The sequence below is a fragment of the Eleutherodactylus coqui genome, chromosome 3, assembly GCF_035609145.1.
Source record: "Eleutherodactylus coqui strain aEleCoq1 chromosome 3, aEleCoq1.hap1, whole genome shotgun sequence".
Lineage (NCBI taxonomy): Eukaryota > Metazoa > Chordata > Amphibia > Anura > Eleutherodactylidae > Eleutherodactylus > Eleutherodactylus coqui.
The window spans coordinates 160650357-160667342 of NC_089839.1; positions in this window are offsets into that span (position 1 = coordinate 160650357).

Sequence of the window (16986 nt, forward strand, 5' to 3'; positions counted from 1 at the left end):
TAGATAAGCAGCGAGCCAATACAGATTTAACAAACAGAATCAGGATCAGTGAGTAAAACTAATTCCCATGATTGTTGCTCAAGGGCGCTAAGGGGAAACACTATTACTATTGGGGATGCACTATTATTGAGGCCACTAAGAGAGTGCACTATTAGTATTCAGGCCACTATAGTTAATGTCTCCAAAAATAATAGTGCAATATTACCATTGGAGCACTATTGCTATTGGCGCCATTAAGGAGGTGCACTATTGCTATTAGGGACATTAAGGGGGCACACTATTGCTATTGGGGCCAATAAGTGGGCGCATTATTGCAATTGGGGCCATTAGGGGCTAACCTGTTGGAAACGGAATACTCTTAAAACATTGCCAAGTTTAACATATAAATATCCCATATACACCCTCCCTTCTTATCGCACAAAAGCCCCACTACCTCCCACCAACTCCCTCCCTACCCCACAAACCCCACCACCTCCCTCCCTATCCCACAAACCCCCACCACCTCCCTCCCTATCCCACAAACCCCACCCCTCTCCCATATAACCTCTCAAACCTAACTTTTAATTTTTTACAAATACATTTTCTATAATGCTAAATTCCTCTAACATTTTTGTGTTCGGGATTGCCTGTTCAGCAATTGCACTACCACAGCCAGACTTGGCGCTGGCTACTCTGGGTAGCAGAGGCTAGGGACCGCAGGTTTTCACCCTTTAACCCCTGTACAGGGATCTGGACTCCGCTGCTACGAATCCCTAGCTTGCATCTCCAGAGTAGTCGCTGACTGGTGGAGTAAGCAGGCAACAAAGAAAACAACAAGCCCTGGAGTCAGTAATGGGTAATCAGTTTAGATAAGCAGCGAGCCAATACAGATTTAACACACACAATCAGGATCAGTGAGTAAAACTAATTCCCATGATTGCTGCTCAAGGGCGCTAAGGGGAAATACTATTACTATTGGGGATGCACTATTATTGAGGCCACTAAGAGAGTGCACTATTAGTATTCAGGCCAATATAGTTAATGTTTCAAAAATAATACTGCAATATTACCATTGGAGCACTATTGCTATTGGCGCCATTAAGGAGGTGCACTATTGCTATTGGCGCCATTAAGGAGGTGCACTATTGCTATTGGGGACATTAAGGGGGCGCACTATTGCTATTGGGGCCAATAAGTTGGCGTACTATTGCAATTGGGGCCATTAGGGGCTAACCTGTTGGAAACGGAATACTCTTAAAACATTGCCAAGTTTAACATATAAATATCCCATATACACCCTCCCTCCTTATCGCACAAAAGCCCCACTACCTCCCACCAACTCCCTCGCTACCCCACAAACCCCACCAACTCCCTCCCTATCCCATGAACCCCCACCACCTCCCTCACTATCCCACAAACCCCACCCCTCTCCCATATAACCTCTCAAACCTAACTTTTAATTTTTTGCAAACACATTTTCGATAATGCTTAATTCCTCTAACATTTTTGTGTTCGGAATTGCCTGTTCAGCAATTGCACTACCACAGCCAGACTTGGCGCTGGCTACTCTGGGTAGCAGAGGCTAGGGACCGCAGGTTTTCACCCTTTAACCCCTGTACAGGGATCTGGACTCCGCTGCTACGACTCCCTAGCTTGCATCTCCAGAGTAGTCGCTGACTGGTGGAGTAAGCAGGCAACAAAGAAAACAACAAGCCCTGGAGTCAGTAATGGGTAATCAGTTTAGATAAGCAGCGAGCCAATACAGATTTAACACACAGAATCAGGATCAGTGAGTAAAACTAATTCCCATGATTGCTGCTCAAGGGCGCTAAGGGGAAATACTATTACTATTGGGGATGCACTATTATTGAGGCCACTAAGAGAGTGCACTATTAGTATTCCGGCCACTATAGTTAATGTCTCCAAAAATAATAGTGCAATATTACCATTGGAGCACTATTGCTATTGGCGCCATTAAGGAGGTGCACTATTGCTATTGGGGACATTAAGGAGGTGCACTATTGCTATTGGGGCCAATAAGTGGGCGCATTATTGCAATTGGGGCCATTAGGGGCTAACCTGTTGGAAACGGAATACTCTTAAAACATTGCCAAGTTTAACATATAAATATCCCATATACACCCTCCCTCCTTATCGCACAAAAGCCCAAATACCTCCCACCAACTCCCTCCCTACCCCACAAACCCCACCACCTCCCTCCCTATCCCACAAACCCCCACCACCTCCCTCCCTATCCCACAAACCCCACCCCTCTCCCATATAACCTCTCAAACCTAACTTTTAATTTTTTACAAATACATTTTCTATAATGCTAAATTCCTCTAACATTTTTGTGCTCGGGATTGCCTGTTCAGCAATTGCACTACCACAGCCAGACTTGGCGCTGGCTACTCTGGGTAGCAGAGGCTAGGGACCGCAGGTTTTCACCCTTTAACCCCTGTACAGGGATCTGGACTCCGCTGCTACGAATCCCTAGCTTGCATCTCCAGAGTAGTCGCTGACTGGTGGAGTAAGCAGGCAACAAAGAAAACAACAAGCCCTGGAGTCAGTAATGGGTAATCAGTTTAGATAAGCAGCGAGCCAATACAGATTTCATAAACAGAATCAGGATCAGTGAGTAAAACTAATTCCCATGATTGTTGCTCAAGGGCGCTAAGGGGAAACACTATTACTATTGGGGATGCACTATTATTGAGGCCACTAATAGGGTGCACTATTAGTATTCAGGCCACTATAGTTAATGTCTCCAAAAATAATAGTGCAATATTACCATTGGAGCACTATTGCTATTGGCGCCATTAAGGAGGTGCACTATTGCTATTGGCGCCATTAAGGAGGTGCACTATTGCTATTGGGGACATTAAGGGGGCGCACTATTGCTATTGGGGCCAATAAGTGGGCGTACTATTGCAATTGGGGCCATTAGGGGCTAACCTGTTGGAAACGGAATACTCTTAAAACATTGCCAAGTTTAACATATAAATATCCCATATACATCCTCCCTCCTTATCGCACAAAAGCCCCACTACCTCCCACCAACTCCCTCCCTACCCCACAAACCCCACCAACTCCCTCCCTACCCCACAAACCCCACCACCTCCCTCCCTATCCCACAAACCCCACCCCTCTCCCATATAACCTCTCAAACCTAACTTTTAATTTTTTACAAACACATTTTCTATAATGCTAAATTCATCTAACATTTTTGTGTTCGGAATTGCCTGTTCAGCAATTGCACTACCACAGCCAGACTTGGCGCTGGCTACTCTGGGTAGCAGAGGCTAGGGACCGCAGGCTTTCACCCTTTAACCCCTGTACTGGGATCTGGACTCCGCTGCTATGAATCCCTAGCTTGCATCTCCAGAGTAGTCGCTGACTGGTGGAGTAAGCAGGCAACAAAGAAAACAACAAGCCCTGGAGTCAGTAATGGGTAATCAGTTTAGATAAGCAGCGAGCCAATACAGATTTAACAAACAGAATCAGGATCAGTGAGTAAAACTAATTGCCATGATTGTTGCTCAAGGGCGCTAAGGGGAAACACTATTACCATTGGGGACGCACCATTATTGAAGCCATTAAGAGAGTGCACTATTAGTATTCAGGCCACTATAGTTAATGTCTCCAAAAATAATAGTGCAATATTACCATTGGAGCACTATTGCTATTGGCGCCATTAAGGAGGTGCACTATTGCTATTGGGGACATTAAGGGGGCGCACTATTGCTATTGGGGCCAATAAGTGGGCGCATTATTGCAATTGGGGCCATTAGGGGCTAACCTGTTGGAAACGGAATACTCTTAAAACATTGCCAAGCTTAACATATAAATATCTCATATACACCCTCCCTCCTTATCGCACAAAAGCCCCACTACCTCCCACCAACTCCCTCCCTACCCCACAAACCCCACCACCTCCCTCCCTATCCCACAAACCCCACCACCTCCCTCCCTATCCCACAAACCCCACCCCTCTCCCATATAACCTCTCAAACCTAACTTTTAATTTTTTACAAACACATTTTCTATAATGCTAAATTCATCTAACATTTTTGTGTTCGGAATTGCCTGTTCAGCAATTGCACTACCACAGCCAGACTTGGTGCTGGCTACTCTGGGTAGCAGAGGCTAGGGACCGCAGGTTTTCACCCTTTAACCCCTGTACAGGGATCTGGACTCCGCTGCTACGAATCCCTAGCTTGCATCTCCAGAGTAGTCGCTGACTGGTGGAGTAAGCAGGCAACAAAGAAAACAACAAGCCCTGGAGTCAGTAATGGGTAATCAGTTTAGATAAGCAGCGAGCCAATACAGATTTAACACACAGAATCAGGATCAGTGAGTAAAACTAATTCCCATGATTGCTGCTCAAGGGCGCTAAGGGGAAATACTATTACTATTGGGGATGCACTATTATTGAGGCCACTAAGAGAGTGCACTATTAGTATTCAGGCCACTATAGTTAATGTCTCCAAAAATAATAGTGCAATATTACCATTGGAGCACTATTGCTATTGGCGCCATTAAGGGGGCGCACTATTGCTATTGGGGCCAATAAGTGGGCGCATTATTGCAATTGGGGCCATTAGGGGCTAACCTGTTGGAAACAGAATACTCTTCAAACATTGCCAAGTTTAACATATAAATATCCCATATACACCCTCCCTCCTTATCGCACAAAAGCCCCACTACCTCCCACCAACTCCCTCCCTACCCCACAAACCCCCACCACCTCCCTCACTATCCCACAAACCCCACCCCTCTCCCATATAACCTCTCAAACCTAACTTTTAATTTTTTGCAAACACATTTTCGATAATGCTTAATTCCTCTAACATTTTTGTGTTCGGAATTGCCTGTTCAGCAATTGCACTACCACAGCCAGACTTGGCGCTGGCTACTCTGGGTAGCAGAGGCTAGGGACCGCAGGTTTTCACCCTTTAACCCCTGTACAGGGATCTGGACTCCGCTGCTACGAATCCCTAGCTTGCATCTCCAGAGTAGTCGCTGACTGGTGGAGTAAGCAGGCAACAAAGAAAACAACAAGCCCTGGAGTCAGTAATGGGTAATCAGTTTAGATAAGCAGCGAGCCAATACAGATTTAATAAACAGAATCAGGATCAGTGAGTAAAACTAATTCCCATGATTGTTGCTCAAGGGCGCTAAGGGGAAACACTATTACTATTGGGGATGCACTATTATTGAGGCCACTAATAGGGTGCACTATTAGTATTCAGGCCACTATAGTTAATGTCTTCAAAAATAATAGTGCAATATTACCATTGGAGCACTATTGCCATTGGCGCCATTAAGGAGGTGCACTATTGCTATTGGGGACATTAAGGGGGCGCACTATTGCTATTGGGGCCAATAAGTGGGCGCACTATTGCAATTGGGGCCATTAGGGGCTAACCTGTTGGAAACGGAATACTCTTTAAACATTGCCAAGTTTAACATATAAATATCCCATATATACCCTCCCCCTTATCGCACAAAAGCCCCACTACCTCCCACCAACTCCCTCCCTATCCTATGAACCCCACCCCTCTCCCATATAACCTCTCAAACCTACCTTTTAATTTTTTACAAACACATTTTCTATATTGCTAAATTCCTCTAACATTTTTGTGTTCGGAATTGCCTAATCAGCAATTGCACTACCACAGCCAGACTTGGCGCTGGCTACTCTGGGTAGCAGAGGCTAGGGACCGCAGGTTTTCACCCTTTAACCCCTGTACAGGGATCTGGACTCCGCTGCTACGAATCCCTAGCTGTCATCTCCAGAGTAGTCGCTGACTGGTGGACTAAGCAGGCAACAAAGAAAACAACAAGCCCTGGAGTCAGTAATTGGTAATCAGTTAAGATAAGCAGCGAGCCAATACAGATTTAACAAACAGAATCAGGATCAGTGAGTAAAACTAATTGCCATGATTGCTGCTCAAGGGCGCTAAGGGGAAATACTATTACTATTGGGGATGCACTATTATTGAGGCCACTAAGAGAGTGCACTATTAGTATTCAGGCCACTATAGTTAATGTTTCAAAAATAATACTGCAATATTACCATTGGAGCACTATTGCTATTGGCGCCATTAAGGAGGTGCACTATTGCTATTGGGGACATTAAGGGGGCGCACTATTGCTATTGGGGCCAATAAGTGGGCGTACTATTGCAATTGGGGCCATTAGGGGCTAACCTGTTGGAAACGGAATACTCTTAAAACATTGCCAAGTTTAACATATAAATATCCCATATACACCCTCCCTCCTTATCGCACAAAAGCCCCACTACCTCCCACCAACTCCCTCCCTACCCCACAAACCCCACCACCTCCCTCCCTATCCCATGAACCCCCACCACCTCCCTCACTATCCCACAAACCCCACCCCTCTCCCATATAATCTCTCAAACCTAACTTTTAATTTTTTGCAAACACATTTTCGATAATGCTTAATTCCTCTAACATTTTTGTGTTCGGAATTGCCTGTTCAGCAATTGCACTACCACAGCCAGACTTGGCGCTGGCTACTCTGGGTAGCAGAGACTAGGAACCGCAGGTTTTCACCCTTTAACCCCTGTACAGGGATCTGGACTCCGCTGCTACGAATCCCTAGCTTGCATCTCCAGAGTAGTCGCTGACTGGTGGAGTAAGCAGGCAACAAAGAAAACAGCAAGCCTTCGAGTCAGTAATGGGTAATCAGTTTAGATAACCAGCGAGCCAATACAGATTTAACAAACAGAGTCAGGATCAGTGAGAAAAAATAATTCTCATGATTGGTGCTCAAGGGCGCTAAGGGGAAATACTATTACTATTGGGGATGCACCATTATTGAGGCCACTAAGAGAGTGCACTATTAGTATTCAGGCCACTATAGTTAATGTCTCCAAAAATATTAGTGCAATATTACCATTGGAGCACTATTGCTATTGGGGCCATTAGGAGGTGCACTATTGCTATTGGGACATTAAGGGGGCGCACTATTGCTATTGGGGCCAATAAGTGGGCGCATTATTGCAATTGGGGCCATTAGGGGCTAACCTGTTGGAAACGGAATACTCTTAAAACATTGCCAAGTTTAACATATAAATATCCCACACACACCTCCCTCCTTATTGCACAAAAACCCCACTACCTCCCACCAACTCCCTCCCTACCCCACAAACCCCACGACCTCCCTCCCTATCCCACAAACCCCCACCACCTCCCTCCCTATCCCACAAACCCCACCCCTCTCCCATATAACCTCTCAAATCTAACTTTTAATTTTTTACAAACACATTTTCTATAATGCTAAACTCATCTAACATTTTTGTGTTCGGAATTGCCTGTTCAGCAATTGCACTACCACAGCCAGACTTGGCGCTGGCTACTCTGGGTAGCAGAGGCTAGGGACCGCAGGTTTTCACCCTTTAACCCCTGTACAGGGATCTGGACTCCGCTGCTACGAATCCCTAGCTTGCATCTCCAGAGTAGTCGCTGACTGGTGGAGTAAGCAGGCAACAAAGAAAACAACAAGCCTTGGAGTCAGTAATGGGTAATCAGTTTAGATAAGCAGCGAGCCAATACAGATTTAACAAACAGAATCAGGATCAGTAAATAGAACTAATTCCCATGATTGCTGCTCAAGGGCGCTAAGGGGAAACACTATTACTATTGGGGATGCACTATTATTGAGGCCACTAAGAGAGTGCACTATTAGTATTCAGGCCACTATAGTTAATGTCTCCAAAAATAATAGTGCAATATTACCATTGGAGCACTATTGCTATTGGCGCCATTAAGGAGGTGCACTATTGCTATTGGGGACATTAAGGGGGCGCACTATTGCTATTGGGGCCAATAAGTGGGCGCATTATTGCAATTGGGGCCATTAGGGGCTAACCTGTTGGAAACGGAATACTCTTAAAACATTGCCAAGTTTAACATATAAATATCCCATATACACCCTCCCTCCTTATCGCACAAAAGCCCCACTACCTCCCACCAACTCCCTCCGTACCCCACAAACCCCACCACCTCCCTCCCTATCCCATGAACCCCCACCACCTCCCTCACTATCCCACAAACCCCACCCCTCTCCCATATAACCTCTCAAACCTAACTTTTAATTTTTTGCAAACACATTTTCGATAATACTTAATTCCTCTAACATTTTTGTGTTCGGAATTGCCTGTTCAGCAATTGCACTACCACAGCCAGACTTGGCGCTGGCTACTCTGGGTAGCAGAGACTAGGGACCGCAGGTTTTCACCCTTTAACCCCTGTACAGGGATCTGGACTCCGCTGCTACGAATCCCTAGCTTGCATCTCCAGAGTAGTCGCTGACTGGTGGAGTAAGCAGGCAACAAAGAAAACAGCAAGCCTTCGAGTCAGTAATGGGTAATCAGTTTAGATAAGCAGCGAGCCAATACAGATTTAACAAACAGAGTCAGGATCAGTGAGTAAAACTAATTCTCATGATTGGTGCTCAAGGGCGCTAAGGGGAAATACTATTACTATTGGGGATGCACCATTATTGAGGCCACTAAGAGAGTGCACTATTAGTATTCAGGCCACTATAGTTAATGTCTCCAAAAATAATATTGCAATATTACCATTGGAGCACTATTGCTATTGGGGCCATTAAGGAGGTGCACTATTGCTATTGGGGACATTAAGGGGGCGCACTATTGCTATTTGGGCCAATAAGTGGGCGCATTATTGCAATTGGGGCCATTAGGGGCTAACCTGTTGGAAACGGAATACTCTTAAAACATTGCCAAGTTTAACATATAAATATCCCATACACACCCTCCCTCCTTATCGCACAAAAACCCCACTACCTCCCACCAACTCCCTCCCTACCCCACAAACCCCACCACCTCCCTCCCTATCCCACAAACCCCCACCACCTCCCTCCCTATCCCACAAACCCCACCCCTCTCCCATATAACCTCTCAAACCTAACTTTTAATTTTTTACAAACACATTTTCTATAATGCTAAATACCTCTAACATTTTTGTGTTCGGAATTGCCTGTTCAGCAATTGCACTACCACAGCCAGACTTGGCGCTGGCTACTCTAGGTAGCAGAGGCTAGGGACCGCAGGTTTTCACCCTTTAACCCCTGTACAGGGATCTGGACTCCGCTGCTACGAATCCCTAGCTTGCATCTCCAGAGTAGTCGCTGACTGGTGGAGTAAGCAGGCAACAAAGAAAACAGCAAGCCTTGGAGTCAGTAATGGGTAATCAGTTAAGATAAGCAGCGAGCCAATACAGATTTAACAAACAGAGTCTCAATCAGTGAGTAAAACTAATTCTCATGATTGGTGCTCAAGGGCGCTAAGGGGAAATACTATTACTATTGGGGATGCACCATTATTGAGGCCACTAAGAGAGTGCACTATTAGTATTCAGGCCACTATAGTTAATGTCTCCAAAAATAATATTGCAATATTACCATTGGAGCACTATTGCTATTGGGGCCATTAAGGAGGTGCACTATTGCTATTGGGGACATTAAGGGGGCGCACTATTGCTATTTGGGCCAATAAGTGGGAGCATTATTGCAATTGGGGCCATTAGGGGCTAACCTCTTGGAAACGGAATAATCTTAAAACATTGCCAAGTTTAACATATAAATATCCCATATACACCCTCCCTCCTTATCGCACAAAAGCCCCACTACCTCCCACAAACTCCCTCCCTACCCCACAAACCCCACCACCTCCCTCCCTATCCCACAAACCCCCACCACCTCCCTCCCTATCCAACAAACCCCACCCCTCTCCCATATAACCTCTCAAACCTAACTTTTAATTTTTTACAAACACATTTTCTATAATGCTAAATTCATCTAACATTTTTGTGTTCGGAATTGCCTGTTCAGCAATTGCACTACCACAGCCAGACTTGGCGCTGGCTACTCTGGGTAGCAGAGGCTAGGGACCGCAGGTTTTCACCCTTTAACCCCTGTACAGGGATCTGGACTCCGCTGCTACGAATCCCTAGCTTGCATCTCCAGAGTAGTCGCTGACTGGTGGAGTAAGCAGGCAACAAAGAAAACAACAAGCCCTGGAGTCAGTAATGGGTAATCAGTTTAGATAAGCAGCGAGCCAATACAGATTTAACACACAGAATCAGGATCAGTGAGTAAAACTAATTCCCATGATTGCTGCTCAAGGGCGCTAAGGGGAAATACTATTACTATTGGGGATGCACCATTATTGAGGCCACTAAGAGAGTGCACTATTAGTATTCAGGCCACTATAGTTAAAGTTTCAAAAATAATAGTGCAATATTACCATTGGAGCACTATTGCTATTGGCGCCATTAAGGAGGTGCACTATTGCTATTGGGGACATTAAGGGGGCGCACTATTGCTATTGGGGCCAATAAGTGGGCGTACTATTGCAATTGGGGCCATTAGGGGCTAACCTGTTGGAAACGGAATACTCTTAAAACATTGCCAAGTTTAACATATAAATATCCCATATACACCCTCCCTCCTTATCGCACAAAAGCCCCACTACCTCCCACCAACTCCCTCCCTACCCCACAAACCCCACCACCTCCCTCCCTATCCCATGAACCCCCACCACCTCCCTCACTATCCCACAAACCCCACCCCTCTCCCATATAACCTCTCAAACCTAACTTTTAATTTTTTGCAAACACATTTTCGATAATGCTTAATTCCTCTAACATTTTTGTGTTCGGAATTGCCTGTTCAGCAATTGCACTACCACAGCCAGACTTGGCGCTGGCTACTCTGGGTAGCAGAGACTAGGGACCACAGGTTTTCACCCTTTAACCCCTGTACAGGGATCTGGACTCCGCTGCTACGAATCCCTAGCTTGCATCTCCAGAGTAGTCGCTGACTGGTGGAGTAAGCAGGCAACAAAGAAAACAGCAAGCCTTCGAGTCAGTAATGGGTAATCAGTTTAGATAAGCAGCGAGCCAATACAGATTTAACAAACAGAGTCAGGATCAGTGAGTAAAACTAATTCTCATGATTGGTGCTCAAGGGCGCTAAGGGGAAATACTATTACTATTGGGGATGCACCATTATTGAGGCCACTAAGAGAGTGCACTATTAGTATTCAGGCCACTATAGTTAATGTCTCCAAAAATAATAGTGCAATATTACCATTGGAGCACTATTGCTATTGGGGCCATTAGGAGGTGCACTATTGCTATTGGGGACATTAAGGGGGCGCACTATTGCTATTGGGGCCAATAAGTGGGCGCATTATTGCAAATGGGGCCATTAGGGGCTAACCTGTTGGAAACGGAATACTCTTAAAACATTGCCAAGTTTAACATATAAATATCCCACACACACCTCCCTCCTTATTGCACAAAAAACCCACTACCTCCCACCAACTCCCTCCCTACCCCACTAACCCCACCACCTCCCTCCCTATCCCACAAACCCCCACCACCTCCCTCCCTATCCCACAAACCCCACCCCTCTCCCATATAACCTCTCAAATCTAACTTTTAATTTTTTACAAACACATTTTCTATAATGCTAAACTCATCTAACATTTTTGTGTTCGGAATTGCCTGTTCAGCAATTGCACTACCACAGCCAGACTTGGCGCTGGCTACTCTGGGTAGCAGAGGCTAGGGACCGCAGGTTTTCACCCTTTAACCCCTGTACAGGGATCTGGACTCCGCTGCTACGAATCCCTAGCTTGCATCTCCAGAGTAGTCGCTGACTGGTGGAGTAAGCAGGCAACAAAGAAAACAGCAAGCCCTGGAGTCAGTAATGGGTAATCAGTTTAGATAAGCAGTGAGACAATACAGATTTAACACACAGAATCGGAATCAGTGAGTAAAACTAATTCCCATGATTGCTGCTCAAGGGCGCTAAGGGGAAATACTATTACTATTGGGGATGCACTATTATTGAGGCCACTAAGAGAGTGCACTATTAGTATTCAGGCCACTATAGTTAATGTCTCCAAAAATAATACTGCAATATTACCATTGGAGCACTATTGCTATTGGCACCATTAAGGAGGTGCACTATTGCTATTGGGGACATTAAGGGGGCGCACCATTGCTATTGGGGCCAATAAGTGGGCGTACTATTGCAATTGGGGCCATTAGGGGCTAACCTGTTGGAAACGGAATACTCTTAAAACATTGCCAAGTTTAACATATAAATATCCCATATACACCCTCCCTCCTTATCGCACAAAAGCCCCACTACCTCCCACCAACTCCCTCCCTACCCCACAAACCCCACCACCTCCCTCCCTATCCCATGAACCCCCACCACCTCCCTCACTATCCCACAAACCCCACCCCTCTCCCATATAACCTCTCAAACCTAACTTTTAATTTTTTGCAAACACATTTTCGATAATGCTTAATTCCTCTAACATTTTTGTGTTCGGAATTGCCTGTTCAGCAATTGCACTACCACAGCCAGACTTGGCGCTGGCTACTCTAGGTAGCAGAGGCTAGGGACCGCAGGTTTTCACCCTTTAACCCCTGTACAGGGATCTGGACTCCGCTGCTACGAATCCCTAGCTTGCATCTCCAGAGTAGTCGCTGACTGGTGGAGTAAACAGGCAACAAAGAAAACAACAAGCCCTGGAGTCAGTAATGGGTAATCAGTTCAGATAAGCAGTGAGCCAATACAGATTTAACAAACAGAATCAGGATCAGTGAGTAAAACTAATTGCCATGATTGTTGCTCAAGGGAGCTAAGGGGAAACACTATTACTATTGGGGATGCACCATTATTGAGGTCACTAAGAGAGTGCACTATTAGTATTCAGGCCACTATAGTTAATGTCTCCAAAAATAATAGTGCAATATTACCATTGGAGCACTATTGCTATTGGCGCCATTAAGGAGGTGCACTATTGCTATTGGGGCCAATAAGTGGGCGCATTATTGCAATTGGGGCCATTAGGGGCTAACCGGTTGGAAACGGAATACTCTTAAAACATTGCCAAGTTTAACATATAAATATCCCATACACACCCTCCCTCCTTATCGCACTAAAACCCCACTACCTCCCACCAACTCCCTCCCTACCCCACAAACCCCACCACCTCCCTCCCTATCCCACAAACCCCCACCACCTCACTCCCTATCCCACAAATCCCACCCCTCTCCCATATAACCTCTCAAACCTTACTTTTAATTTTTTGCAAACACATTTCGATAATGCTTAATTTCTCTAACATTTTTGTGTTCGGAATTGCCTGTTCAGCAATTGCACTACCACAGCCAGACTTGGCGCTGGCTACTCTGGGTAGCAGAGGCTAGGGACCGCAGGTTTACACCCTTTAACCCCTGTACAGGGATCTGGACTCCGCTGCTACGAATCCCTAGCTTGCATCTCCAGAGTAGTCGCTGACTGGTGGAGTAAGCAGGCAACAAAGAAAACAACAAGCCCTGGAGTCAGTAATGGGTAATCAGTATAGATAAGCCGTGAGCCAATACAGATTTAACACACAGAATCAGGATCAGTGAGTAAAACTAATTCCCATGATTGCTGCTCAAGGGCGCTAAGGGGAAATACTATTACTATTGGGGATGCACTATTATTGAGGCCACTAAGAGAGTGCACTATTAGTATTCAGGCCACTATAGTTAATGTTTCAAAAATAATACTGCAATATTACCATTGGAGCACTATTGCTATTGGCGCCATTAAGGAGGTGCACTATTGCTATTGGGGACATTAAGGGGGCGCACTATTGCTATTGGGGCCAATAAGTGGGCGTACTATTGCAATTGGGGCCATTAGGGGCTAACCGGTTGGAAACGGAATACTCTTAAATCATTGCCAAGTTTAACATATAAATATCCCATACACACCCTCCCTCCTTATAGCACAAAAACCCCACTACCTCCCACCAACTCCCTCCCTACCCCACAAACCCCACCACCTCCCTCCCTATCCCACAAACCTCCACCACCTCCCTCCCTATCCCACAAACCCCACCCCTCTCCCATATAACCTCTCAAACCTAACTTTTAATTTTTTGAAAACACATTTCGATAATGCCTAATTCCTCTAACATTTTTGTGTTCGGAATTGCCTGTTCAGCAATTGCACTACCACAGCCAGACTTGGCGCTGGCTTCTCTAGGTAGCAGAGTCTAGGGACCGCAGGTTTTCACCCTTTAACCCCTGTACAGGGATCTGGACTCCGCTGCTACGAATCCCTAGCTTGCATCTCCAGAGTAGTCGCTGACTGGTGGAGTAAGCAGGCAACAAAGAAAACAACAAGCCCTGGAGTCAGTAATGGGTAATAAGTTTAGATAAGCAGCGAGCCAATACAGATTTAACACACAGAATCAGGATCAGTGAGTAAAACTAATTCTCATGATTGTTGCTCAAGGGCGCTAAGGGGAAATACTATTACTATTGGGGACGCACTATTATTGAGGCCACTAAGAGAGTGCACTATTAGGATTCAGGCCACTATAGGTAATGTCTCCAAAAATAATAGTGCAATATTACCATTGGAGCACTATTGCTATTGGCTCCATTAAGGAGGTGCACTATTGCTATTGGGGACATTAAGGGGGCGCACTATTGCTATTTGGGCCAATAAGTGGGCGCATTATTGCAATTGGGGCCATTAGGGGCTAACCTGTTGGAAACGGAATACTCTTAAAACATTGCCAAGTTTAACATATAAATATCCCATACACACCCTCCCTCCTTATAGCACAAAAACCCCACTACCTCCCACCAACTCCCTCCCTACCCCACAAACCCCACCACCTCCCTCCCTATCCCACAAACTCCACTCCTCTCCCATATAACCTCTCAAACCTAACTTTTAATTTTTTACAAACACATTTTCTATAATGCTAAATTCCTCTAACATTTTTGTGTTCGGAATTGCCTGCTCAGCAATTGCACTACCACAGCCAGACTTGGCGCTGGCTACTCTAGGTAGCAGAGGCTAGGGACCGCAGGTTTTCACCCTTTAACCCCTGTACAGGGATCTGGACTCCGCTGCTACGAATCCCTAGCTTGCATCTCCAGAGTAGTCGCTGACTGGTGGAGTAAACAGGCAACAAAGAAAACAACAAGCCCTGGAGTCAGTAATGGGTAATCAGTTCAGATAAGCAGTGAGCCAATACAGATTTAACAAACAGAATCAGGATCAGTGAGTAAAACTAATTGCCATGATTGTTGCTCAAGGGAGCTAAGGGGAAACACTATTACTATTGGGGATGCACCATTATTGAGGTCACTAAGAGAGTGCACTATTAGTATTCAGGCCACTATAGTTAATGTCTCCAAAAATAATAGTGCAATATTACCATTGGAGCACTATTGCTATTGGCGCCATTAAGGAGGTGCACTATTGCTATTGGGGCCAATAAGTGGGCGCATTATTGCAATTGGGGCCATTAGGGGCTAACCGGTTGGAAACGGAATACTCTTAAAACATTGCCAAGTTTAACATATAAATATCCCATACACACCCTCCCTCCTTATCGCACTAAAACCCCACTACCTCCCACCAACTCCCTCCCTACCCCACAAACCCCACCACCTCCCTCCCTATCCCACAAACCCCCACCACCTCACTCCCTATCCCACAAATCCCACCCCTCTCCCATATAACCTCTCAAACCTAACTTTTAATTTTTTGCAAACACATTTCGATAATGCTTAATTCCTCTAACATTTTTGTGTTCGGAATTGCCTGTTCAGCAATTGCACTACCACAGCCAGACTTGGCGCTGGCTACTCTGGGTAGCAGAGGCTAGGGACCGCAGGTTTACACCCTTTAACCCCTGTACAGGGATCTGGACTCCGCTGCTACGAATCCCTAGCTTGCATCTCCAGAGTAGTCGCTGACTGGTGGAGTAAGCAGGCAACAAAGAAAACAGCAAGCCTTGGAGTCAGTAATGGGTAATCAGTTTAGATAAGCAGCGAGCCAATACAGATTTAACAAACAGAGTCAGGATCAGTGAGTAAAACTAATTCTCATGATTGGTGCTCAAGGGCGCTAAGGAGAAATACTATTACTATTGGGGATGCACCATTATTGAGGCCACTAAGAGAGTGCACTATTAGTATTCAGGCCACTATAGTTAATGTCTCCAAAAATAATAGTGCAATATTACCATTGGAGCACTATTGCTATTGGGGCCATTAAGGAGGTGCACTATTGCTATTGGGGACATTAAGGGGGCGCACTATTGCTATTTGGGCCAATAAGTGGGCGCATTATTGCAATTGGGGCCATTAGGGGCTAACCTGTTGGAAACGGAATACTCTTAAAACATTGCCAAGTTTAACATATAAATATCCCATACACACCTCCCTCCTTATCGCACAAAAACCCCACTACCTCCCACCAACTCCCTCCCTACCCCACAAACCCCACCACCTCCCTCCCTATCCCACAAACCCCCACCACCTCCCTCCCTATCCCACAAACCCCACGCCTCTCCCATATAACCTCTCAAACCTAACTTTTAATTTTTTACAAACACATTTTCTATAATGCTAAATTCCTCTAACATTTTTGTGTTCGGAATTGCCTGTTCAGCAATTGCACTACCACAGCCAGACTTGGCGCTGGCTACTCTGGGTAGCAGAGGCTAGGGACCGCAGGTTTTCACCCTTTAACCCCTGTACAGGGATCTGGACTCCGCTGCTACGAATCCCTAGCTTGCATCTCCAGAGTAGTCGCAGACTGGTGGAGTAAGCAGGCAACAAAGAAAACAACAAGCCCTGGAGTCAGTAATGGGTAATAAGTTTAGATAAGCAGCGAGCCAATACAGATTTAACACACAGAATCAGGATCAGTGAGTAAAACTAATTCTCATGATTGTTGCTCAAGGGCGCTAAGGGGAAATACTATTACTATTGGGGACGCACTATTATTGAGGCCACTAAGAGAGTGCACTATTAGGATTCAGGCCACTATAGGTAATGTCTCCAAAAATAATAGTGCAATATTACCATTGGAGCACTATTGCTATTGGCGCCATTAAGGAGGTGCACTATT